General features: G+C 43.5%; 1 long non-coding RNA gene across 1 annotated transcript in view; it reads right to left on the reverse strand.

Moving 5' to 3' along the window:
• LOC138369876 (uncharacterized) overlaps nt 1-8,471 on the reverse strand; it is an 8,564-nt gene extending 93 nt beyond the window's left edge. Inside the window, exons 1-5 of the long non-coding RNA XR_011230004.1 lie at nt 8,441-8,471; nt 7,605-7,682; nt 4,456-4,562; nt 1,409-1,573; nt 445-551 (exon numbers count right to left, since the gene is read on the reverse strand). This is a non-coding gene — a long non-coding RNA (uncharacterized lncRNA). The remainder of the gene's footprint in view (nt 1-444; nt 552-1,408; nt 1,574-4,455; nt 4,563-7,604; nt 7,683-8,440) is intronic.
• Nucleotides 8,472-26,519: the final 18,048 nt, after the last annotated feature.

A 26,519-nucleotide genomic window follows, 5' to 3' on the forward strand; every position in this document is an offset into this window, starting at 1 on the left:
TGTTTTGTTACTAATTGTTTTCAATAATACATTATTTTATTATATAATATTTAATTTATTAATTAAAAACCCTTTCCATATTATAGAAAAAAACTAAAACAAGAATCTATATAAAAACTATAGAATAGAATAGACTAATAGAATAGAATATATATAATATCATATATATATTTTATATAAATAAGAATATATATATATATAAATATATGATATATATATTTATATATATATATATATTATTATATCCTGTATTATTCCAGCCCATTATTAGAGATAGTAGCCACCTCTTATTTGGTTTTCTTTCATTATTAGTGCTCAGAAAATTAAATATATCTACATATTTAGTCAAAATCAATTACATTATTTTATCTTATTCATAGCATAATGTCACAAAGATTACTAAAAAGAGATTGAATTAGACTACAGCAAATTGGCAAACTTTACCTTGTATCTGTTTCCACCGTGTTTGTTTGGGGCGTTCTTCAACATATCAGCAATACTTGTCTCAACATCTCTTTCAGTTGCATTAGTGTGTGTGTTGATACAGGCTTCTGGAAAGTTATAAGAATTAATTAATATATATAATTATAATTCTTTTTGTCAGGAGACAAGAAGCCACAGAGTAATAACATTGTTGGTTTTTATTTAGGTGTTCCCCTGTTCTCCAGTCTTCCTCCGTCCCTCGTCCCCTTTGTCCTCCCCAGCATTCTCCATTCCCCTGTCCCCTCGTCCTCCCCACCATTACCCTCTCCTCTGTTCCCTCGTCTTCCCCACCATCCCCCCTGTCGTCCTCCCCACCATTCTAAACTACCTCATCCCATGCATTCCATGATGGTCTGATGCTTCCATCTGAAAATTGGGAACATCAAAAGATCTGACTTTCCCAATTTTCTGATGGGAACATCAAATGATCTGATATTCCCATCACTGAAAAATAAAAACAGATAAAAAAAATGATATGAAAAAATAGAAAATAAAATATACTCATGAAATGAACAGAATGGTTAACAACGCAGCTCAATTGCAATGCAATGTCACAATAACATTTAAATATACTTTAAGATATAATCTAGAAGAAAATAAGGATATTGAAACGGTTCATGAACTCTATTTCAATAAAGGACACTATGGGGAACTTTGAAAAATAGTTATTGAGTATAATTAGACAGACTTGTTGCTAGGCAGAGGAGTAATGAGATATATGGCAAATTTTGCAAAATATACAATGAAGGTACACAAACATTCATACCCAAACAAAGCAAAATGCTAGGTAAGAACAAAGCATTTGGCCCGTAGGAGAAAGGAGATACCCACAAGACTAGAATACAAGTCATTAACAAGCATGCAAGTATAATACATAATACATGCAGACATATATATAATCCAAAAAAATGTCAAATTTACGTACTTATTATTACATTACAAATACAGTATCCAAGGTTTTGAAGACACGTTTCCTCTTGCGCCCAACGAGTGAATACTGAGACCAGACCCCATAGGTCCCTATCCTCCTCATCATTCGTCTCACTGTGTCTCCACAGCTTGCACCGCCCATTTGAGACAGCGTCTGGACCTGTTAAAATAATGCATAAGCTGTAAGGTAATAGAGAATAATATATATCTTTCAATCTCAACATTAGATTTTCTAATTTCCAACTGTATTAAATAAATAGCATTAAAATATTTTCCTTCTTAACTATTACAAAAATCAACGAATTTGAGTAACTTTTGCTTTTGTTTTATTTGTACCTTAAACATAACACTGAACAATCAATTATGTGCCACCCCACCTTCCTTCATCTGCAAAAAAACTAATCAAAAGACATATGTACAAGGCTAAAAAAATTCAGCAACACTTACCATACTCAGGCTAAAAGAATTAAGCAACACTTACCATACTCTTTTTATATTCACTGTTAACTTTTAGCTCATGTGACAGACTTTCCACCTGCTCAACAGTTTCAAGTGGGGATGGAAGAATGTCTTCCAGGATTGGTATATCTCCATGTGTTTTTGACATATGGGTTTCCGTCATTTTGACAATATTCAGGATATCCCCTGATAAAAATGTCAATTTTGATAATTCCTTCATCATGTATTCCATTATGCCAAAACCATAATCATAATCATCTGTATCAAACCTTATTACAGGTAAAACCAGTAGGCAGTCTACTGTATTTTATCAAACCGTTATTAGTATAATAGATCTCGTAATAATTTTGCAAAAATAATGGCATTTACTATTTTTAAAAGATTATTAGCAAATTTACACAAATGGTGCATTCGGAAGACAAAACCAATTTTTCACTTTTGACAATTGAGCACCTGCTACATCCAGATTCTAGGGAGGAAAGGAAGGACGATCTTACTGGATCCCATAGCCTCTCCGAGGCACAAACCAGGCTTTTACACAAACCCCCCCCCCCCTGCACCCGAGCTTTTTAAAATAGTAAATGCCACTATTTTTGCAAAATTATTACGAGATCTATTATTCTAGAGAATAATGCATATAAATGCATATATGCATATAAATACAAAAGTAAATCAAATCTTATCCTTGTATAATATACAAGCTGATGTGAGATCCCTGTCTACAGGTGGACTGGAACTATTATCCAGTAGGCAGTCTACTGTATTTTATCAAACCGTTATTAGTATAATAGATCTCGTAATAATTTTGCAAAAATAATGGCATTTACTATTTTTAAAAGATTATTAGCAAATTTACACAAATGGTGCATTCGGAAGACAAAACCAATTTTTCACTTTTGACAATTGAGCACCTGCTACATCCAGATTCTAGGGAGGAAAGGAAGGACGATCTTACTGGATCCCATAGCCTCTCCGAGGCACAAACCAGGCTTTTACACAAACCCCCCCCCCCTGCACCCGAGCTTTTTAAAATAGTAAATGCCACTATTTTTGCAAAATTATTACGAGATCTATTATTCTAGAGAATAATGCATATAAATGCATATATGCATATAAATACAAAAGTAAATCAAATCTTATCCTTGTATAATATACAAGCTGATGTGAGATCCCTGTCTACAGGTGGACTGGAACTATTATCCAGTAGGCAGTCTACTGTATTTTATCAAACCGTTATTAGTATAATAGATCTCGTAATAATTTTGCAAAAATAATGGCATTTACTATTTTTAAAAGATTATTAGCAAATTTACACAAATGGTGCATTCGGAAGACAAAACCAATTTTTCACTTTTGACAATTGAGCACCTGCTACATCCAGATTCTAGGGAGGAAAGGAAGGACGATCTTACTGGATCCCATAGCCTCTCCGAGGCACAAACCAGGCTTTTACACAAACCCCCCCCCCCTGCACCCGAGCTTTTTAAAATAGTAAATGCCACTATTTTTGCAAAATTATTACGAGATCTATTATTCTAGAGAATAATGCATATAAATGCATATATGCATATAAATACAAAAGTAAATCAAATCTTATCCTTGTATAATATACAAGCTGATGTGAGATCCCTGTCTACAGGTGGACTGGAACTATTATCCAGTAGGCAGTCTACTGTATTTTATCAAACCGTTATTAGTATAATAGATCTCGTAATAATTTTGCAAAAATAATGGCATTTACTATTTTTAAAAGATTATTAGCAAATTTACACAAATGGTGCATTCGGAAGACAAAACCAATTTTTCACTTTTGACAATTGAGCACCTGCTACATCCAGATTCTAGGGAGGAAAGGAAGGACGATCTTACTGGATCCCATAGCCTCTCCGAGGCACAAACCAGGCTTTTACACAAACCCCCCCCCCCTGCACCCGAGCTTTTTAAAATAGTAAATGCCACTATTTTTGCAAAATTATTACGAGATCTATTATTCTAGAGAATAATGCATATAAATGCATATATGCATATAAATACAAAAGTAAATCAAATCTTATCCTTGTATAATATACAAGCTGATGTGAGATCCCTGTCTACAGGTGGACTGGAACTATTATCCAGTAGGCAGTCTACTGTATTTTATCAAACCGTTATTAGTATAATAGATCTCGTAATAATTTTGCAAAAATAATGGCATTTACTATTTTTAAAAGATTATTAGCAAATTTACACAAATGGTGCATTCGGAAGACAAAACCAATTTTTCACTTTTGACAATTGAGCACCTGCTACATCCAGATTCTAGGGAGGAAAGGAAGGACGATCTTACTGGATCCCATAGCCTCTCCGAGGCACAAACCAGGCTTTTACATAACCCCCCCCCTGCACCCGAGCTTTTTAAAATAGTAAATGCCATTATTTTTGCAAAATTATTACGAGATCTATTATACTAATAACGGTAAATAAATAATAAATAGTAAATAAATCAAAATCAGTTACATTATTTTATCTTATTCATAGCATAAATGTTCTCGAAGATTACTAAAAAGAAATTGAATTAGACTACAGCAAATTGGCAAACTTTACCTTGTATCTGTTTCCACCGAGTTTGTTTGGGGCGTTCTTCAACATATCAGCAATACTTGTCTCAACATCTCTTTCAGTTGCATTAGTGTGGGTGTTGATACAGGCTTCTGGAAATTTATAAGAATTAATTAATATATATAATTATAATTCACTTTGCTATTCCCCATTCCACAGTCCTCTCGTCCTTCCCACTTCCCTGTCCCCACATCATCCCCACTATTCCCACTTCCCTGTCCCATCGTCCTCCTTACCATTTTCCCCTCCCCTGTCCTTCTTCCTCCCCCACCATCTCCCATTCACCTGTCCCTTTGTCCTCCCCAGCATTCCCCTGTCCCCACCATCCCCAACTCCCCAGTCCCCTCGTCCTCCCCACCATTACCCTCTCCTCTGTCCCCTCGTCTTCCCCACCATACCCCCCTCTCGTCCTCCCCACCATTCCAAACTACCTCATCCGATGCATTCTATAATGGTCTGATGCTTCCATCAGAAAATTGGGAACATCAAATGATCTGATATTCCCATCACTGAAAAATAAGAACAGCTAAAAAAATGAAATGAAAAAAATAAAAAAATAAACTATACTCATGAAATGAACAGTATGGTAAACAACACAGCTCAATTTCAATGCAATGTCACACAAAATTATTAAATCGAAATGAAAATAAATTGAAATCTATGAAAATTCAAATTATCAATACAATCGGAAATATTGAAATAATATCGCAACATAATATAGTGTGGGTTGCTCTTACGTGCAACAGACGGTGCTGTTTTTCAAAAAAGGCATGGTTTTACCTGTCACAAGTGTGGCATCTATACTTATACTCACGAAATGAACGGTATGGTAAACAACATAGCTCAATTGCAATGCAATGTCACAATAACATTTAATAACAATAATAACAATAACATTTAAATATACTTTAAGATATAATCTAGAAGAAAATAAGAACATTGAAACGGTTCATGAACTCGATTTCAATAAAGGACACTATGGGGAACTTTGAAAAACAGTTAATGAGTATAATTAGACAGACTTGTTGCTAGGCAGAGGAGTAAATAATGAGATATATGGCAAATTTTGCAAAATATACGGCACACAAACATTCATACCCAAACAAAGCAAAATGCTAGGTAAGAACAAAGCAGTTGGCCCGTAGGGGAAAGGAGATACCCACAAGACTGGAATACAAGTCATTAACAAGCACACAAGTACTACACTACACAACAACCGCACTACTACCAGAACTGGACGAATCACTACCAAAACAACACATTGCACATCACTACCAAAACAACACAACACAACACAAGCATTGGCAAAGAATTATAGACCAGTTGCACTAACATCCCACATAATAAAATTATTTGAGAGTGATCAGGAGTCAGATTACTAGTTTTATAGAGACCAATGACCTCCACAATCCAGGCCAACAAGGATTTAGAGCAGTTTCTATGATCGAGCCACTGAGATCTATAAAGAATTCTGATCAAGAAAGAGATCTAGGGGTGGTTTTAGATAGAAAACTATAACCTGAGGATCATATTAAGAACATTCTGCGAGGGGCCTATGCTACACTTTTTAACTTTAGAATTGCTTTTAAATACATAGGTCAAAAAGTTTTAAAAGTTTTAAAAGTTTTTTAAACCTCTCGTGTATCATGAGTGTTAAAGCATCAGATGGTGCATTCAGATGATGAATATTACCTAGTTCCTTCATCTGGGAAGAATGAACACATATTGGTGCATTCGGATGATAAAAACTAACTACTGTAGTTTAATTGATCAACAGACTGTATATCATATGCAGACTGTATGTGGATCTGCGGGCCACTCCAAACAACAGCCTGGTGGACCAAGCTCCACCAGGGCTAAAGCACAAAGTGATATAGATGTGATAGAGAAACTAGGTCAAATGGAGGAGTAGGTCTGTATATTAAACAGCACCTGACGTGCACAGAGCTACTAAACTCAATGTGGTGGTAGAGTGGGGGGGGGGGGGGAAACATTGCAGAAAAAAACAAAAATACAATTTGGTCAACAAAACAGCATTGTTTAAAATAGAAGACATGGGTTGTCATTTTGGGGGTAAGGTAGGTTACATTGAGTTAATTAGTTAGTACTTAGTTTTTATCTTAAACTGGTTGGGAGAGGTACAGTGTTGCTGTGCTGGTGAAAGAACACCTAAAGGTAAATTAAATAATGATTGCGAATCCACAAGAAGTTGACATAATATCGCTAGAGATCTGCAATCAGGATGATAAACTTTCCTTAAAGAATTTGACAAACACTTGCTGATAGGACATGAAGTAAATGAAATGTATGTCAAGTTTTGTGAAATATATGATAAAAGCACAACAAAATTTGTACCAAAGGAGAGATGCAGAACTAGGAAAAGGGGTTTGTTCAACAGAAATTGCGAGAGGGCCTGAGACCCAAACACACACAAATGGAATCAATATATAGCAAGAGGCCAAACCCCCAAACATACAAGCGATGCAAAGATGCGAGAAACAGCAGCAGCATTAAGGAGAGGGACTTAAGGACCATAAATAAAGTGTGAAAATAAACTCGAGTAAATTTTTTTAACTACTCTCGACAGTGAAGAAAAACAAATATTCAGACGATTTGTGTTAGAATCATTAATCTTACACTTTCGGTCATATTCAACAACACAAATACATACACACACATTCCTGTTGCTGTAGCAAGTGAAGAATTACACACACAGATCACAATAACGTGATGCATCAAATGAACAAATCCACAAGGGCCGTGACGAGGATTCGAACCTGCGTCCGGGAGCATCCCAGACACTGCCTTAATCGACTGAGCTACAACAGGGTAAAAGGGTTGAAACCGAAGTTCTACTGAACTTACTGGATCCCATAGCCTCTCCGAGGCACAAACCAGGCTTTTACACAACCCCCCCCCCCTGCACCCGAGCTATGTCAACAGGCCGTTCTCCCTCTTCGCCCTTCCGAATGCACCATATCAGTAAATTTTTTAATAATCTTTTAAAAATAGTAAATGCCACTATTTTTGCAAAATTATTACGAGATCTATTATTCTATAGAATAATGCATATAAATGCATATATGCATATAAATACAAAACATAAATACAAAAGTAAATGTAAATAATTTTACCTTGCACCTAGATCCACCAAGCCTGTATGGCGCGCGTTTCAGTACTTCGGAAATCTAGAACTATCTTGAATCTCTAATCTGCAATGAAACAATACATATTATTGCACTTACCAAAACATGGATGAATGTAGAAAATACAGAACTATTAGCTGAATATCAAATAAATGGATTTAATCTATTTCACACAGATAGATATATTACACCGTGTATATTAGGTAATACCTAACATACACGCCTCCACACACACTACATTTGAAATGTAGTCTCAAAAAGACTACATTTCAACAGCAAAAATTACTCCATAAAAAAATAATTAAATTATTGACCAACATGAGAGAGGGTTAGCCAACATGAGGGTTGTGTTGATTGCCTGAAAATATTTAAATTGTGTAATGTATTGAATGGCATTTTTCAAGTTACAACATTTTTTAAATTACTGAACTAGGTTCTAGGCTTTGCTAGGCTTAATTCAATTATTACAGATAAGCCTAACCTAGCCTAGAACCCAGTGGGTTTTCTTCCTATTGGGGAGTGTTGTACATGCCTCGCCTCCACATACACACTAGCACAGCCAGGCCTCGCCTCCACATACACACTAGCACAGCCAGGCCTCGCCTCCACATACACCAGCACTGCCAGGCCTCGCCTCGCCTCCACATACACCAGCACTGCCAGGCCTCGCCTCCACATTTAAACCAACCAAGCCCACAAATACGTTAACATGGACCAGCATTACACCGTCTAACATACTCTGTCAGATGTAACAACTAAATTTGTGAATTCAAGACCAAATCTATTGTATAACACAGTGTTAGTACGAGAAAAACATTACTTACATTCGAAGCCGTGTTTTAAAATGGCGGCGGTCTTGTACTGACGCTCCAAACTGTGTGTTCGTTTGCGTATGATGAACGTGTGACAATTTACTACAACAATTATTTAATTATTCTTATTCTTTATTTTAATATTTTTAGGGTACATGAAATTTCAAACTTATTTGCACACAATAATATAATTGCATTGTCATAACCTTTATATATTACGGAAAATACGATGACATGAACGAAGTCAAAGTGAAGTTGAAGTCAAAGTCATTCGCCGAACGTATTAGTCATTTTTTTTCATACATACATAGTTGATTTACAAACATAATGTTGGATTTATAGATTTATTTATAAATTTGTATTTATTTACCTGTATTTACCCAAGTCTTTCCTAAATCTAAACTTATCCAATTTATACCCATTGTTTCGTGTTCTATCTTGTGTTGACAATTTTAATACCCTATTAATATCCCCTTTGTTATATCTATTCAGGAAATTGTGGTTGATCTCGAACCCATTGATAATGTGACGACTTATACAGAATTTTGTAACTATATCATCAAGATTGTAACCAGCTTAGCTAAATGTAGTGTGGGGTTCAGTCCCTAAGCCCATATATGTGCCTCTCTAACCATTTAGGTTACAGGGCAAAAACATAAAAACAAAGGTAACTGCAGAAGGCCTATTGGCCCATACCAGGCAGCTCCTATCTATAACAGATAAACACTAAGTACTACCTAATTAACTCAATGTAACCTACCAACCTAACCCCCAAAATGTCAATCCATATCTTTTATTTTAAACAATGCTGTTTTGTTGACCAAATTGTATTTTTACTCTTTTTCTGTCATGTTTCTCCCACCCCTGTTTTTTCCCTTTTTTCTTATTTTTTCTCAACATAATTCATACTTTAATTATGCGGATCAGGACATCACCTGATCAAACACATCAAACATCGTTTGACCACCATCAAACACACACATTTCGTGTGTGTTTGACGCTCACTGATATGTACCAGCGTTGTTTTATATATGGTGCTATTCTATCTTACGCTTTGTTGCTCTTTTTTACCTACGGGCTCATAGAACATTCTATTGCGAAAACATTGGCACAAAAATGAATGACGTACATACAATAATAATGTCAGGACAGTGATATAATTATAAACTTTCAAAGCACTGTATCGCCATGTGTCGTCTTGTCACCAATACTGGGTAACAGTTCCGCCACTTCCCACACTCTTGCGGGTGGGCAGCGACCATTATTCTACGTTTATATTCATATCACCGTGTTGGGAATTTCATTGCGAGTACATTGATACCAAAATTAACGCTGTAGGACAAGTGTGGAAGTGATAACAATCCCAAGAGTAAAAACATTTTGTTGCTCTTGGGCACTCACGGCGAGTCATCTACGTAGGTATTTATTGGGTGCTGGTATTCATATAACTTTTGGTGACCGTTTTTGCTGATTTTCTTCTAGAGAATGTTATTGCGAACACGTTGGTACCAAAATGAAATACATAGCTCGAGAACTAAGGTCAGGAGAGTAAAAAGAGTATACACATTTTTGTTTTGACGCTTAATTAAGGTTATTGTGAGTACTCATCGCCTGCCTAGAAACTGGAACTAGTAATTCCATCTATCATACATATCATACAAGAGGAGCCACACATCTATGGATCATCCAATAAAATCAGCAGACTTCTAGATGTTACTACTGCTCGGCTTAGACTCGGTTACAAGTATCTCTGGGAATTCTCATTATCTGCTGATGTAGACCTGACCAAATGTAAACTGTGTCAACAAAATTATTCGCACACCCTCCGTCACTATGTGATGGAGTGCGAAAAGATACATGAATTTAGAGACAATTCTATAACCAATGTTCCAGCGATGTGTCAATATTTCATTCAAAATGATCTGCTACCAGAAATTTTAGCCAAATATCCCCAGTTTGCTAACTGTAGATAACAACTAAGTGATTGTAACCTATCCACCGCTGCCCACTGGATGGGGGACGGTGTGCAGGACAAACATATAAATTTTGATACTAGCTCTCCACATATGTCAGTTGCTTAATTTAGAACCTGTACTTGAGGTCGATCTCGAACCCATTGTTGATGTGATGACTTATATTGAATTTTGTAACTAGCTCATCAAGATTGTAACTTGCTTAGCTAAATGAATTGTGGGGTTCAGTCCCTGAGCCCATTATGTGCCTCTGTAACCCTTTCCACAACCGCCCACAAGATGGGTATGGGGTGCATAATGGGGTGGGGTGTCTTGGCCAAACGTGCCACATCAAAACCACAAGTTGACATTGAATGTGAATTAACAATGAGACAAGTAAGATTTATACTAATACATTTATACTAACTCTGTTGAGCGTTGACCATTTATACATCAAATCTGTTGATGTGAGCACTTTAGTTTAGTCTGCCGTTTAAAGAAAAAAAGAGCATATCAATGGTATATCACAGAAAACGAATTTATCATAAACTCATGTATTTGTCTTATCATATTGAACTGCATTCATATTTTTAATATATAACAATATGAATATACAAATTTCTGTAAATCCCCTACCTTGTTGGAATCTGTGGAAATGAATGAGCAAATGTGCTGGCTGAAGGCGCTGAAGGAAACCACATTGGTTTCATTTTGGATACAAATGTCCATGGAAATTCAAAATGGAAACTAATTATATAGTTGAACCTGCAGAGACGAGTTTAAGAATCTGTGTTGAGAGTGATGGACACAGCCTTCACAATTATACTTCAGAGAATGTAAACATCTAAGAGTCATTAGAAATATGTGTGTAGAATAATAAACCCTACATTGTTTGAGTTAGGGAAAACACCATTTGTGATATATAGATACTATAGCTGTTCCTAAAGATTCACCCTTTTTTGCACCAGCAAGATAACATATAAGATTTTAAGAGTTGACGAATGTTAATATTCTTGTTTGATAAACTGTGAACTTGAGACATAGTTAATAAGAACATATTAACACAACAAAATGTTTTCAAAATCCTTAACACCACTTTCCAGCAACTTATATAATTTATATAAATTATTTTAGAGAATAATACATAAATTATATATTTAAACATGATATAGTGTTTAGTGGAATGTATAAGGAGTCAAATTGTGTTAAAAAGAGCAATTTTTAGAAAATTTGGAAAAATACTTTTTTCTGTTCAAATTATAACTAAATGGATTATAAAGGTTTCACTCAGCCAATATATATCATTCACAATTTATTAATGAATTTTACAAAAAAACACCATAAATTTTATATTTAAACATGTAAAAACTATTTGTTTTACATTTGGAAGAAAATAATTGTAGAAAAACAATTTATAATTAAACCTTTGTGTTTGGATTTTTTGAGTAAAAGTTTCTCAAAGGCTCTCCTGCACCATTCTCAATGCAAATCATTCCCACACCTATGGCAAGAGATAGGCGAACGTTGTGTAGATGATTTGTGTTTGCTGGGGTGTTCACTACCCTCTGCATGGTATTCACTGAACGTTGCGTGGTGTTCACTGAACTTGGCGTGGTGTTCACTGCCCTTGGCGTTGTGTTCAATACCCTTGGTTTGGTGTTCACAGAGCTTGGCGTGGTGTTCACTATCCTTAACGTGGTGTTCACTATCCTTGGAGTGGTGTTCACTATCCTTGGCGAGGTGTTCACTGAACTAGGCGTGGTGTTCACTATCCTTGGCATGGTGTTCACTATCCTTGGCGTGGTGTTTATTATCCTTGGCGTGGTGTTCACTATCCTTGGCGTTGTGTTCACTATCTTTTGCGTGGTGTTCACTATCCTTTGCGTGGTGTTCACTATCCTTGGCGTGGTATTCACTATCCTTGGCGTGGTGTTAACTACCCTTGGTGTGGTGTTCACTATCCTTGTGTGGTGTTCACTATCCTAGGCGTGGTGTTCACTATCCTTGGCGTGGTGTTCACTGCCCTTGGTGTGGTGTTCACTATCCTTGGCGTGGTGTTCACTATCCTTGGCGTGGTGTTCACTATCCTTGGCGTGGTGTTCACTATCATTGGCGTGGTGTTCACTATCCTTGGCGTGGTGTTCACTATCCTTGGCGTGGTGTTCACTAACCTTGGCGTGGTGTTCACTGAACTTGGCTTGGTGTTCAGTATCCATAAAATGCTGTTCACTATCCTTCGCGTGGTGTTCACTGAACTAGGCGTGGTGTTCACTATCCTTAGCGTGGTGTTCACTATCCTTGGCGTGGTGTTTACTATCCAAGGCGTGGTGTTCACTATCCTTGGCGTGGTGTTCACTATCATTGGCGTGGTGTTCACTATCCTTGGCGTGGTGTTCACTACCCTTAGCGTAGTGTTCACTATCCTTGGCGTGGTGTTCACTATCCTTGGCGTGGTGTTCACTAGCATTCGTGTGGTGTTCACTATTCATGGCGTGGTGTACACTATCCTTGTGTGGTGTTCACTATCCTTAACGTGGTGTTCACAATTCTTAGCGTGGTGTTCACGATCCTTGGCGTGGTGTTCACTAACCTTAGCGTGGTGTTCACTGAACTTGGCGTGGTGTTCACTATCCTTGGAGTTGTGTTCACTATCCTTGGCGTGGTGTTCACTGAACTAGGCGTGGTGTTCACTATTCTTAGCGTGGTGTTCACTCTCCTTGGTGTGATGTTTACTATCCATGGCGTGGTGTTCACTATCCTTTGCGTGGTGTTCACTTCCCTTAGCGTGGTGTTCACAATCAATAGCGTGGTGTTCACTATCCTTTGCGTGGTGTTCACTGAACTTAGCGTGGTGTTCACTGAACTTGGCGTGGTGTTCACAACCCTTGCCGTGGTGTTCACTACCCTTCGCGTGGTGCTCACAACCCTTGGCGTGGTGATCACTACCATTGGTAAGTTCTTCACTACTCTTGACGTGGAGTTCACTACCCTTGCCGTCATGTTTACTACCCTTGGCGTGGTGTTCACTACCCTTAACGTGGTGTTCACTACCCTTGGCTTGGTGTTCACTACTAATAACGTGGTGTTCACTACCCATGGCGTCATGTTCACTGCCATTGGCGTGGAGTTCACTACCCTTGGCGTGGATTTCACTAACCTTGGCGTGGTGTTCACCACCTTTGGCGTGGTATTCACTGCCCTTGGCGTGGTGTTCACTACCTATGGCATGGTGTTCACTACCCAGACGTGGTGTTCACTACCCAGGGCGTGGTGTTCACTACCCTTGGCGAGGTGTTCACTACCCTTGGCGTGGTGTTCACTACCCTTGGCGTGGTGTTCACTACCCTTGGCGTGGTGTTCACTACCTTTGGCGTGGTGTTCACTACCCTTGGCGTGGTGTTCACTACCCCTGGAGTGGTGTTCACTACCCTTCACGTGGTTTTCACTACCCTGGGCGTGGTGTTCAGTACCCTTATCATGGTGTTCACTACCCTTGGCATAGTGTTCACTACCCTTAGCGTGGTGTTCACTCCTCTTGGAGTGGTGTTCAATACCCTTAGCGTGGTGTTCATTTCCCTTGGCATGGTGTTCACTACCCTTGGCGTGGTGTTCACTACCCTTGGTGTTGTGTTCACAACCCTTGGCGTGGCATTCACTGAACGTTGCGTGGTGTTCACTGAACTTGGCGTGGTGTTCACTGCCCTTGGCGTTGTGTTCACTATCCTTGGTTTGGTGTTCACTGAACTTGGCGTGGTGTTCACTATCCCTAACGTGATGTTCACTATCCTTAGCACTGGTGTTCCCTACCCTTAGCATGTTTTTCACTACCCTTGGTGTGGTGCTCACTACCCTTGACGTGGTGTTCACTACTCATGACGTAATGTTCACTACTCTTAGCGTGGTGTTCACTACCCTTGGTGTGGTGTTCACTACCCTTGGTGTGGTGTTCACTACCCTTGGCGTGGTTTTCACTACCCTTGGCGTGGTTTTCACTACCCTTGACGTGGTGTTCACTACCCTTGACATGGTGTCCACTACCCTTGGCGTGGTGTTCACTACCCATGACGTGGTGTTCACTACTCTTGGCGTGGTGTTCACTACCCTTTGCGTGGTGTTCACTACCCTTTGCGTGGTGTTCACTACCCTTAGCGTGGTGATCACTACCCTTAACGTTGTGTTCACTACCCTTGGCGTGGTGTTCACTACCCTTGGCATGGTGTTCACTACCCATGACGTGGTGTTCACTACTCTTGGCGTGGTGTTCACTACCCTTGTTGTGGTGTTCACTTCCCTTTGCGTGGTGTTCACTACCCTTAGCGTGGTGATCACTACCCTTAACGTTGTGTTCACTACCCTTGGCGTGGTGTTCACTACCCTTGGCACGGTGTTCACTAGCCTTGGCGTGGTGTTCACTACCTTTGGTGTGGTGTTCACTATCCTTAGCACTGTTTTCATTACCCTTGGCTTTATGTTCACTACCCTTGGCGTGGTGTTCACCTCCCTTGACGTCGTGTTCACTACCCTTGGTGTAGTGTTCAGTATCCTTTGCGTGGTGTTCACTACCCTTAGCGTGGTGTTCACTACCCATAGCTTGGTGTTCACTACCCTTTGCATGTTGTTCACTACCCTTGGCGTGGTGTTCCCTTCCCTTAGCATGGTTTTCACTACCCATGGCGTGGTGTTCACTATCCTTGGCGTGGTGTTCCCTACTCTTGACGTGGTATTCACTACCCTTTGCGTGGTGTTCACTTCCCTTGGTGTGGTGTTCACTACCCATGACGTGGTGTTCACTACTCTTAGCGTGGTGTTCACTACCCTTCGCGTGGTGTTCACTCCCCTAGGCATGATGTTAACTTCCCTTTGCATAGTGTTCACTACCCTTAGCTTGGTATTTACTAACCTTGGCGTGGTTTCACTACCCTTGGCATGGTGTTCACTACCCTTCATTTGGTGTTCACTACCCTTGGCGTGGTGATCACTACCCTTAACGTTGTGTTCACTACCCTTGGCGTGGTGTTCACTACCCTTGGCACGGTGTTCACTAGCCTTGGCGTGGTGTTCACTACCTTTGGTGTGGTGTTCACTATCCTTAGCACTGTTTTCATTACCCTTGGCTTTATGTTCACTACCCTTGGCGTGGTGTTCACCTCCCTTGACGTCGTGTTCACTACCCTTGGTGTAGTGTTCAGTATCCTTTGCGTGGTGTTCACTACCCTTAGCGTGGTGTTCACTACCCATAGCTTGGTGTTCACTACCCTTTGCATGTTGTTCACTACCCTTGGCGTGGTGTTCCCTTCCCTTAGCATGGTTTTCACTACCCATGGCGTGGTGTTCACTATCCTTGGCGTGGTGTTCCCTACTCTTGACGTGGTATTCACTACCCTTTGCGTGGTGTTCACTTCCCTTGGTGTGGTGTTCACTACCCATGACGTGGTGTTCACTACTCTTAGCGTGGTGTTCACTACCCTTCGCGTGGTGTTCACTCCCCTAGGCATGATGTTAACTTCCCTTTGCATAGTGTTCACTACCCTTAGCTTGGTATTTACTAACCTTGGCGTGGTTTCACTACCCTTGGCATGGTGTTCACTACCCTTCATTTGGTGTTCACTACCCTTGGCGTGGTGTTCACTACCCCCGGCGAGGTGTTCACTACACTTGGCATAGTGTTCACTACCCTTGGCATAGTGTTCACTTCCCTTGGTATGGTGTTCACTACCCTCAGCATGGTTTTCACTAACCTTGACGTGGTGTTCACTAACCTTGGCGTGGTGTTCACTACCCATGGCATGGTGTTCACTGCCCATGGCGTCATGTTCACTACCCTTGGCGTGGTGTTCATTACCCTTGGCATTATGTTCACTACCCTTGGCGTGGTGTTCACTACCTTTGGCTTGGTGTTTACTACCCTTGGCGTGATGTTCACTACCCTAGGCGTGGTGTTCACTACCCTTGGTGTGGTGTTCACTACCCTTTTCATGGTGTTCACTACCTTTGGCGTGGTGTTCACTACCCTTGGCGTCGTTTTCACTACCCTTGACGTGGTGTTCACTACCCTTGGCGTGGTGTTCGCTAATTATGACGTGGTGTTCACTACTCTTGGCGTGGTGTTCCCTCTCCTTATTGTGGTGTTCACTACCCTTGGCGTGGTGTTCACTACCCTTAGCGTGGTGATCACTACCCTTGGCGTTGTGTTCACTACCCTTGGCGTGATGTTCACTACCCTAGGCATGGTGTTCACTACCCTTGGCGTGGTGTTCACTACTTTTGGCGTGGTGTTCAGTATCCTTAGCACAGTTTTCATTACCCTTGGCGTTATGTTCACTACCCTTGGCGTGGTGTTCACTACCCTTGGTGTGGTGTTCATTATCCTTGGCGTTGTGTTCACTACCCTTGGCATGGTGTTCACTACCTTTGACGTGGTGTTCACTACCGTTGGTGTAGTGTTCAGTATCTTTTGCGTGGTGTTCACTAGCCTTAGCGTTGTGTTCACTACTAATAGCGTGGTGTTCACTACCCTTTGCATGTTGTTCACTACCCTTGGCGTGGTGTTCCCTACCCTTAGCATGGTGTTCACTACCCATGGCGTTGTGTTCACTACCCTTGGCATTGTGTTCCTTACTCTTGATGTGGTGTTCACTTCCCTTTGCGTGGTGTTCACTACCGTTGGCGTTGTGTTCACTACACTTGGCGTGGTGTTCACTACCCTTAACGTGGTGTTCACTACCCTTGAAGTGGTGTTCACTACCCTTTGTGTGGTACTCACTACCCTTGGCGTGGGGTTCATTACACTTGGCGTGGTGTTCACTACCCTTAACGTGGTGTTCACTACTCTTGACGTAATGCTCACTACCCTTGGCGTGGTGTTCACTTCCCATGGCATGGTGTTCACTACCCATGGCGTGGTGTTCACTTCCCTTTGCGTTGTGCTCACTACCTTTGGCTTGGTGTTTACTACCCTTAGCTTGGTGTTCACTACCATTGGCATGGTGTTCACTACCCTAGTCGTGGACTTCACTACCCTTGACGTGGTGTTCATTATCATTGGAGAGGTGTTCACTACCCTTGGCATGGTGTTCACTACCATTGGCGTGGTGTTCACGACCACTGGCTTGGTGTTCACTACCCTTCACGTGGTGTTCACTACCTTGGGCGTGGTGTTCACTACCCATTGCGAGTGATCACAACCCTTTGCCTGGTATTCACTGAACGTAACGTGGTGTTCACTGAACTTGGCGTGGTGTTCACTACCCCTGACATGGTTTTCATTACCCTTGGTGTAGTGCTCACTACCTTTGGCGTGGTGTTCACTAACCTTGGCGTAATGTTCACTACTTTTGGCGTGGTGTTCACTACTTTTGGCGTGGTGTTCACTTCCCTTGGCGTGGTGTTTACTACCCATGACGTGGTGTTCACTACTCCTAGCGTGGTGTTCACTACCCTTCGTGTGGTGTTCACTACCCCTGGCGTGGTTTTCACTACCCTTAACGTGGTGTTCACTACCCTTGGCGTGGTTTTCACTACCCTCGGTGTGGTGTTCCCTACCCTTGGCATCGTCTTCTCTACCCATGGCGTGGTGTTCACTACCCTTTGCGTAGTGTTCACTACCCTTGGCATAGTGCTCACTACCCATGGCATAGTGTTCACTACCCTTGACGTGGTGTTCACTACCCTAGGCGTGGGGTTCATTACCGTTGGCGTGGCGTTCACTTCCGTTGGCATGGTGTTCACTTCCCTTTGCATGGTGCTCACTACCCTTGGCATGGTGTTCACTATCCTTCATTTGGTGTTCACTACCTTTGGTGTGGTGTTCACTACCCCCAAAGAGGTGTTCACTACCCTTGGCATAGAGTTCACTTCCCTTGGCATTTTGTTCACTTCCCTTGGCATTTTGTTCACTACCCTTTGCATGGTTTTCACTAACCTTGACGTGGTGTTCACTACCCATGGCATGGTGTTCACTACCCATGGCGTCGTGTTCACTACCCCTGGCGTGGTGTTCACTACCATTGGCGTTATGTTCACTACCCTTGGCGTGGTGTTCAATACCTTTGGCTTGGTGTTCACTACCATTGGCTTCATATACACTACCCTTGGCGTGATGTTCACTACCTTTGGCGTGGTCCTCACTACCCTTTGCGTGGTGTTCACTACCCCTGGCGTGGTGTTCCCCACCCTTGGCATGGTGTTCACTTCCCTTGGCGCGGTTTTCACTACCCTTAGCGTGGTGTGCACTACCCTTGGCATGGTGTTCACTACCCATCGCGTGGTGTTCACTACCCTTGACGTGGTGTTCACTACTCTTGGCGTGGTGTTCACTACCCTTGGTGTGGTATTCACTACCATGGCGTGGTGTTCGTTACCCTTATGCGTGTTGTTCGCTACCCTTGGCATGGTGTTCATTACCCTTGGCGTGGTGTTCACTTCCCTTGTGTGGTGTTCACTACCCATGACGTGGTGTTCACTACTCCTAGCAGTGGTGTTCACTACCCTTCGTGTGGTGTTCATTACCCTTGGCGTGGTGTTCACTACCCCTAAAATGATGTTCACTACCCTTAGTGTGGTGCTCACTACCCTTAGCGTGGTGTTCACCACTCTTAGCGTTGTGATCACTACTCTTGGCGTTGTGTTAACTACCCTTGGCGTGGTGTCCACTACCCTTTGCATGCTGTTCACTACCCTTGACGTGGTGTTCACTACCCTTGGCGTTGGGATCATTACCCTTGGTGTGGTGTTCACTTCCCTTGGCATGATGTTCACTTCCCTTTGCATGGTGTTCACTACCCTTGGCTTGGTATTTACTAACCTTGGCGTTGTGTTCATTACCCTTGGCATTGTGTTCACTACCCTTCATTTGGTGTTCACTATCCTTGGCATAGTGTTCACTACCTTTGGCATAGTGTTCACTTCCCTAGGTATGGTGTTCACTACCCTTACTTAACATGGTTTTCACTAACCTTGACGTGGTGTTCACTACCCTTTACGTGGTGTTCAATACCCATGGCATGGTGTTCACTACCCATGGCGTCATGTTCACTGCCCTTGGCGTGGTGTTCACTACCCTTGACGTGGTATTCACTGAACGTGGCGTGGTGTTCACCGAACTTAGCGTGGTGTTCACTACCCTTGACATGGTTTTCATTATCCTTGGTGTGGTGCTCACTACCTTTAGCGTAGTGTTCACTACCATTGGCGTAATGTTCACTACTCTTGGCGTGGTGTTCACTTCCCTTGGCTTGGTGTTCACTACCCATGACGTGGTGTTCACTACTCTTAGCGTGGTATTCACTACCCTTGGCATGGTGTTCACTACCCATGGCGTGGTGTTCACTACCCTTGACGTGGTGTTCACTAATCTTGGCGTGGTGTTAACTACCCTTAGCGTGGTTATCACTAACCTAGGCATTTTGTTCACTACCCTTGGCGTGTTGTTTGCTACCCTTGGCATGGTGTTCATTACCCTTAGCGTGGTGTTCACTACCCTTGGCGTGGTGTTCACTACCCTCGGCATGGTGTTCACTACCCTTGACGTGGTGTTCACTACCCTTGGCGTGGGGTTCATTACCATTGGCGTGGTGTTCACTACCCTTGGCATGGTGTTCACTTCCCTCTGCATGGTGTTCACTTCCCTTGGCTTGGTATTTACTAACCTGGGCGTGGTGTTCACTTCCTTGGCATGGTGTTCACTACCCTTCATTTGGAGTTCACAACCCTTGGCGTGGTGTTCCCTACCCCTGGCGAGGTGTTCACTACCCTTGGCATGGCGTTCACTACCCTTGGCATAGTGTTCACATCCCTTGGCATGGTGTTCACTACCCATAGCATTGTTTTCACTAACCTTGACGTGGTGTACAATACCCTTGGCGTGGTGTTCACTACCAATTGTATGGTGTTCACTACTCATAGCGTGGTGTTCACTACCCTTGGCGTGGTGTTCATTATCCTTGGCGTTATGTTCACTACCCTTTGCGTGGTATTCACTACCTTTGGCTTGGTGTTCAATACAATTGGCTAGATATTCACTACCCTTGGCGTGATGTTCACTACCCTTGGCGTTGTCTTCACTACCCTAGGCGTGGTGTTCACTACCCCTGGCGTGGTATTCACCACCCTTGGCGTGGTGTTCACTACCTTTTGCTTGGTGTTCACTACCATCGCATGGTGTTCACTACCCTTGGCATGGTATTCACTACCCTTGGAGTGGTGTTCACTACCCCCGGCGAGGTGTTCACTACCCTTGGCATAGTGTTCACTACCTTTGGCATAGTGTTCACTTCCCTTGGCATGGTGTTCACTACCCTTAGCATGGTTTTCACTAACCTTGACGTGGTGTTCACTACCCTTGGCGTGGTGTTCACTACCCATGGCATGGTGTTCACTACCTATAACGTCACGGTCACTACCCTTGGCGTGGTGTTCACTACCCTTGGCGTTATGTTCATTACCCTTGGCTTGATGTTCACTACCTTTGGAGTGATGTTCACTACCCTTGGCGTGGTCTTCACTACCTTTTGCGTGGTGTTCACTACCCCTTAGTGGCGTAACACTAAGGGTAGTGAACACCCCGCCAAGAGTCGTGAACACCACGTCAAGGGTAGTGAACACCACGCTATGGGTAGTAAACACCATACGAAGGGTAGTGAACACCACACCAAGGGTAGTGAAAACGACGTTAAGGGTAGTGAATACCACGCTAAGAGTAGTGAACACCACGTCATGGGAAGTGAACACCACGTCATGGGGAGTGAACACCAAGCCAAGGGAAGTTAACACCACGCCAAGAGTAGTGAACATTAAGCCAAGGGTAGTGAACACTACGCTAAAGGTAGTGAACACTACGCTAAAGGTAGTGAGCACACACCAAGGATAATGAAAACTAGGTCAAGGGTAGTGAACACCACCCCAAGTTCAGAGAACAATACGCCAAGTTCAGTGAAAACCACGTCAAGGGTAGTGAACACCACGTCAAAGGTAGTGAACACTACGCCATGGGTAGTGAACACCATGCTAAGGGTAGGGAACACTACGCCAAGGGTAGTGAACAACCTGCCAAAGGTAGTGAACCCCACGCCATGGGTAGTGAACACCTCGCTAAGGATACTGAACACCACGCGAAGGGTACTGAACACCACATAAAGGGTAGTGAACACCACGTCAAGGGAAGTGAACACCATGCGAAGGGTTGTGAACACCACACCAATTGTAATGAACACCACACTAAGGGTAGTGAACACCACGTCAAGGGTAGTGAACACTACACCAAGGGTAGTGAACACTACACAAAGGGTAGTGAACACCACGTCAAGGTTGGTGAAAACTATGCTAAGGGTAGTGAACACCATGCCAAGGGTAGTGAACACCTCGTCAGGGATAGTGAGCACCCCGCCAAGGGTAGTAAACACCAAATGAAGGGTAGTGAACACCATGCCAAGGGTAGTGAACACCATGCCAAGGTTAGTAAACACCACGCCAAGGGCAGTGAAGACCATGCAAAGGGAAATGAACAACATGCCAAGGGTAGTGAACACCACTCCAAGGGTAATGAACACCATGCAAAGGATAGTGAACACCACGCCAAGGGTAGTTAACACAACGCCAAGGAGAGTGATCACCACGCTAAGGGTAGTGAACAGCACGTTAGGGGTAGTGAACACCACGCCAAGGGTAGTGAACACCACACGAATGGTAGTGAAGACTACGCTAATAGTAGTGAACACCACGTCATGGGTCGTGAACACCACCCTAAGGGTAGTGAACACCATGCCAAGGGTAGTGAACACCTTGCCAATGGTAGTGAAGACCACGCTAAGGGTAGTGAAGACCACGCCAAGGGTAGTGAAGACCACGCCAAGGGTAGTGAACACCACGCTAAGGGTAGTGAACACCATGCCACGGGTAGTGAACACCATGCCAATGGTAGTGAACACCAAGCCATTGGTAGTGAACACCAAGCCATTGGTAGTGAACACCAAGCCAAGGGTAGTGAAGAACATGCAAAGGGTAGTGAGCATGATGCTAAGGGTAGTGAACACCACGCAAAGGGTAGTAAACAGCACGTCATTGGTAGTGTACACCATGTAATGGGAAGTGAACACCACGCCAAGGGTAGTGAACACCACGCCAAGTGTGGTGAACACTATGCCAAGGTTAGTGAATTCCATGCCATGGGTAGTGAACACCACGCCAAGAGTACTGAACACCACGCGAAGGGTACTGAACACCACATAAAGGGTAGTGAACACCACGTCAAGGTTAGTGAACACCATGCGAAGGGTAGTGAACACCACGCCAATGGTAATGAACACCACACTAAGGATAGTGAACACCATGTCAAGGGTAATGAACACCACACTAAGGGTAGTGAACAATACACAAAGGGTAGTGAACTCCACGCTAAGGGTAGTGAACACCTCGTCAGGGATAGTGAGCACCCTGCCAAGGGTAGTAAACACCAAATGAAGGGTAGTGAACACCATGCCAAGGGTAGTGAACACCTCGTCAGGGATAGTGAACACCACCCAACACCACGTCAAGGTTATTGAAAACTATGCTAAGGGTAGTGAACACCATGCCAAGAGAAGTGAACGCTATGCTAATGGTAGTGAACACCATGCCAAGGGTAGTGAACACCTCGTCAAGGATAGTGAGCACCCCGCCAAGGGTAGTAAACACCAAATGAAGGGTAGTGAACACCATGCAAAGGGTAGTGAACACCTCGTCAGGGATAGTGAGCACCCCGCCAAGGGTAGTAAACACCAAATGAAGGGTAGTGAACACCATGCCAAGGGAAGTGAACACCACATCAAGGGTAGTGAACACCACGCCAGGGGTCGTGAACACCACCCTAAGGGTAGTGAACACCCTGCCAAGGGTAGTGAACACCTTGCCAATGGTAGTGAACACCACGCTAAGGGTAGTGAAGACCACGCCAAGGGTAGTGAAGACCACGCCAAGGGTAGTGAACACCACGCTAAGGGTAGTGAACACCATGCCACGGGTAGTGAACACCATGCCAATGGTAGTGAACACCAAGCCATTGGTAGTGAACACCAAGCCAAGGGTAGTGAACAACATGGAAAGGGTAGTGAGCATGATGCCAAGGGTACTGAACACCACACAAAGGGTAGTAAACAGCACGTCATTGGTAGTGTACACCATGTAATGGGAAGTGAACACCACGCCAAGGGTAGTGAACACCACGCCAAGTGTGGTGAACACCACGCCATGGTTAGTGAATTCCATGCCATGGGTAGTGAACACCACGCTAAGAGTACTGAACACCACGCGAAGGGTACTGAACACCACATAAAGGGTAGTGAACACCACGTCAAGGTTAGTGAACACCATGCGAAAGGTAGTGAACACCACGCCAATGGTAAAGAACACCACACTAAGGATAGTGAACACCATGTCAAGGGTAATGAACACCACACTAAGGGTAGTGAACAATACACAAAGGGTAGTGAACAACACGATAAGGGTAGTGAACACCTCGTCAGGGATAGTGAGCACCCGCCAAGGGTAGTAAACACCAAATGAAGGGTAGTGAACACCATGCCAAGGGTAGTGAACACCTCGTCAGGGATAGTGAACACCACCCAACACCACGTCAAGGTTAGTGAAAACTATGCTAAGGGTAGTGAACACCATGCCAAGGGAAGTGAACACTATGCTAATGTTAGTGAACACCATGCCAAGGGTAGTGAACACCTCGTCAGGGATAGTGAGCACCCCGCCAAGGGTAGTAAACACCAAATGAAGGGTAGTGAACACCATGCAAAGGGTAGTGAACACCTCGTCAGGAATAGTGAGCACCCCGCCAAGGGTAGTAAACACCAAATGAAGGGTAGTGAACACCATGCCAAGGGTAGTGAACACCATGCCAAGGGTAGTAAACACCACGCCAAGGGAAATAACCCCACGCTAAGGGTAGTGAACACCAAGTCAAGGGTAGTGAACACCATGCAAAGAGTAGTGAACACCACAACAAGGGTAGTTAACACAACGCCAGAGATAGTGATCACCACGCTAAGGGTAGTGAACAGCACGTTAGGGGTAGTGAACACCACGCCAAGGGTAGTGAACACCACACGAAGGGTAGTGAAGACTACGCTAAGAGTATTGAACACCACGTCATGGGTAGTGAACACCACACCAAGGGAAGTGAACACCACGCCAAGAGTAGTGAACATTACGCCAAGGGTAGTGAACACCACGCCAAGGGTAGTGAACACCACACCAAGGGTAGTGAAAACCATGTGAAGGGAAGTGAACATCACGCCAAGTTCAGTGAACACCACGCCACGTTCAGTGAATACCACGCCAAGGGTAGTGAACACCACGCCAAGGGAAGTGAACACCACATCAAGGGTAGTGAACACCACGCCAGGGGTCGTGAACACCACCCCAAGGGTAGTGAACACTATGCCAAGGGTAGTGAACACCTTGCCAATGGTAGTGAACACCAAGCTAAGGGTAGTGAAGACCACGCCAAGGGTAGTGAAGACCACGCCAAGGGTAGTGAACACCACGCTAAGGGTAGTGAACACCATGCCTCTCTTGACCTCTGCATCCCTCTCTTGAGCCTCTGCATCCCTCTTTTAAGCCTATGCATCACTCTCTTATGCCTCTGCATCATTCTCTTAAGCCTCTGAATCACTCTCTTGAGCCTCTGCATCACTCTCTTTAGCCTCTGCATCCTTCTCTTAAACCTCTGCATCAATCTCTTTAGCCTCTGCATCACTCTCTTAAGCCTCTGCATCACTCTCTTGAGCCTCTGCATCCTTCTATTAAACCTCTGCATCACTCTCTTTAGCCTCAGCATCATTCTTCTAGCCTCTGCATCCCACTCTAGAGCCTTTGCATCACTCTCTTAAGCCTCTGCATACCTCTCTTGAGCCTCTGCATCCCTCTCTTGAGCCTCTGCATCCCTCTCCTGAGCCTGTTCATCCCTCTCTTGAGCCTCTGCATCCCTTTCTTGAGCCTTTGCACCACTCTATTAAGCCTCTGCATCACTCTCGTAAGCCTCTGCATCACTCTCTAAAGCCTCTGCATCACTCTCGTAAACATCTGAATCACTCGCTTGAGCCTCTCTATCACTCTCTAGTGCCCCTGCATCCTTCTAATGAGCCTCTGCATCCCTCTCTTAAGCCTCTGCATCACTCACTTAAGCCTCTACATCACTCTCTTCAGCCTCTCTCTCTCACTCACATCACTCTCTTCATCACTCTCTTGAGGCCTCCGCATCACTCTCTTAAGCCTCTGAATCCCTCTCTTGATCCTCTGCATCACTCTCTCGAGCCTCTGCATCACTCTCTTGATCCTCTGCATCACTCTCTTGATCCTCTGCGTCACTGTCAAGAGCCTCTGCATCCCTCTCTTATGCCTCGGCATCCCTCACTTGAGCCTTTGCATCCCTCTCTTGAGCCCCTACATCCCTTCTTGACCTCTGCATCCCTCTCTTGAGCCTTTGCATCCCTCTCTTAAGCCTCTGCATCACTCTCTTAAGCCTCTGCATCACTCTCGTAAGCCTCTGAATCACTCTCTTGAGCCTCTGCATCCCTCTCTTGAACTCCTGCATCCCTCTCATGAGCCTCTGCATCCCTCTCTTGAGCCTCTGCATCCCTCTCATGAGCCTATGCATCACTCTCTTATGCCTCTGCCTCACTCTCTTAAGCCTCTGAATCTCTCTTGAGCCTTTGCATCACTCTCTTGAGCCCCTGCATCCCTCTCTTGAGCCTCTGCATCACTCTCTTGAAGCTCTGCATCACCTTCGTAAGCCTCTGCATCACTCTCTTGAGCTTCTGCATCCTCGCTTGAGCCTCTGCATCACCTCTTCAGCCTCTTCATCCTTCTCTTGAGCCTCTGCAACACTCTCTTCAGCCTAAGCATCACTCTCTTAAGCCTCTGAATCCCTCTCTTTAGGCCTCTGCATAACTCTCTCGAGCCTCTGCATCACTCTCTTGATCCTCTGCATCACTCTCGTAAGCCTCTGAATCACTCTTCTGAACCTCTGCATTACTCTCTTGAACCTCTGCATCCCTCTCTTAAGCCTCTGCATCCCTCTCTCAAGCCTCTGCATCACTCTCTAGAGCCTCTGCATCAATCTCTTCAGCCTCTGCATCACTCTCTCAAGCCTCTGC

The sequence above is a fragment of the Procambarus clarkii genome, chromosome 30, assembly GCF_040958095.1.
Source record: "Procambarus clarkii isolate CNS0578487 chromosome 30, FALCON_Pclarkii_2.0, whole genome shotgun sequence".
NCBI classification, from domain to species: Eukaryota; Metazoa; Arthropoda; class Malacostraca; order Decapoda; family Cambaridae; genus Procambarus; species Procambarus clarkii.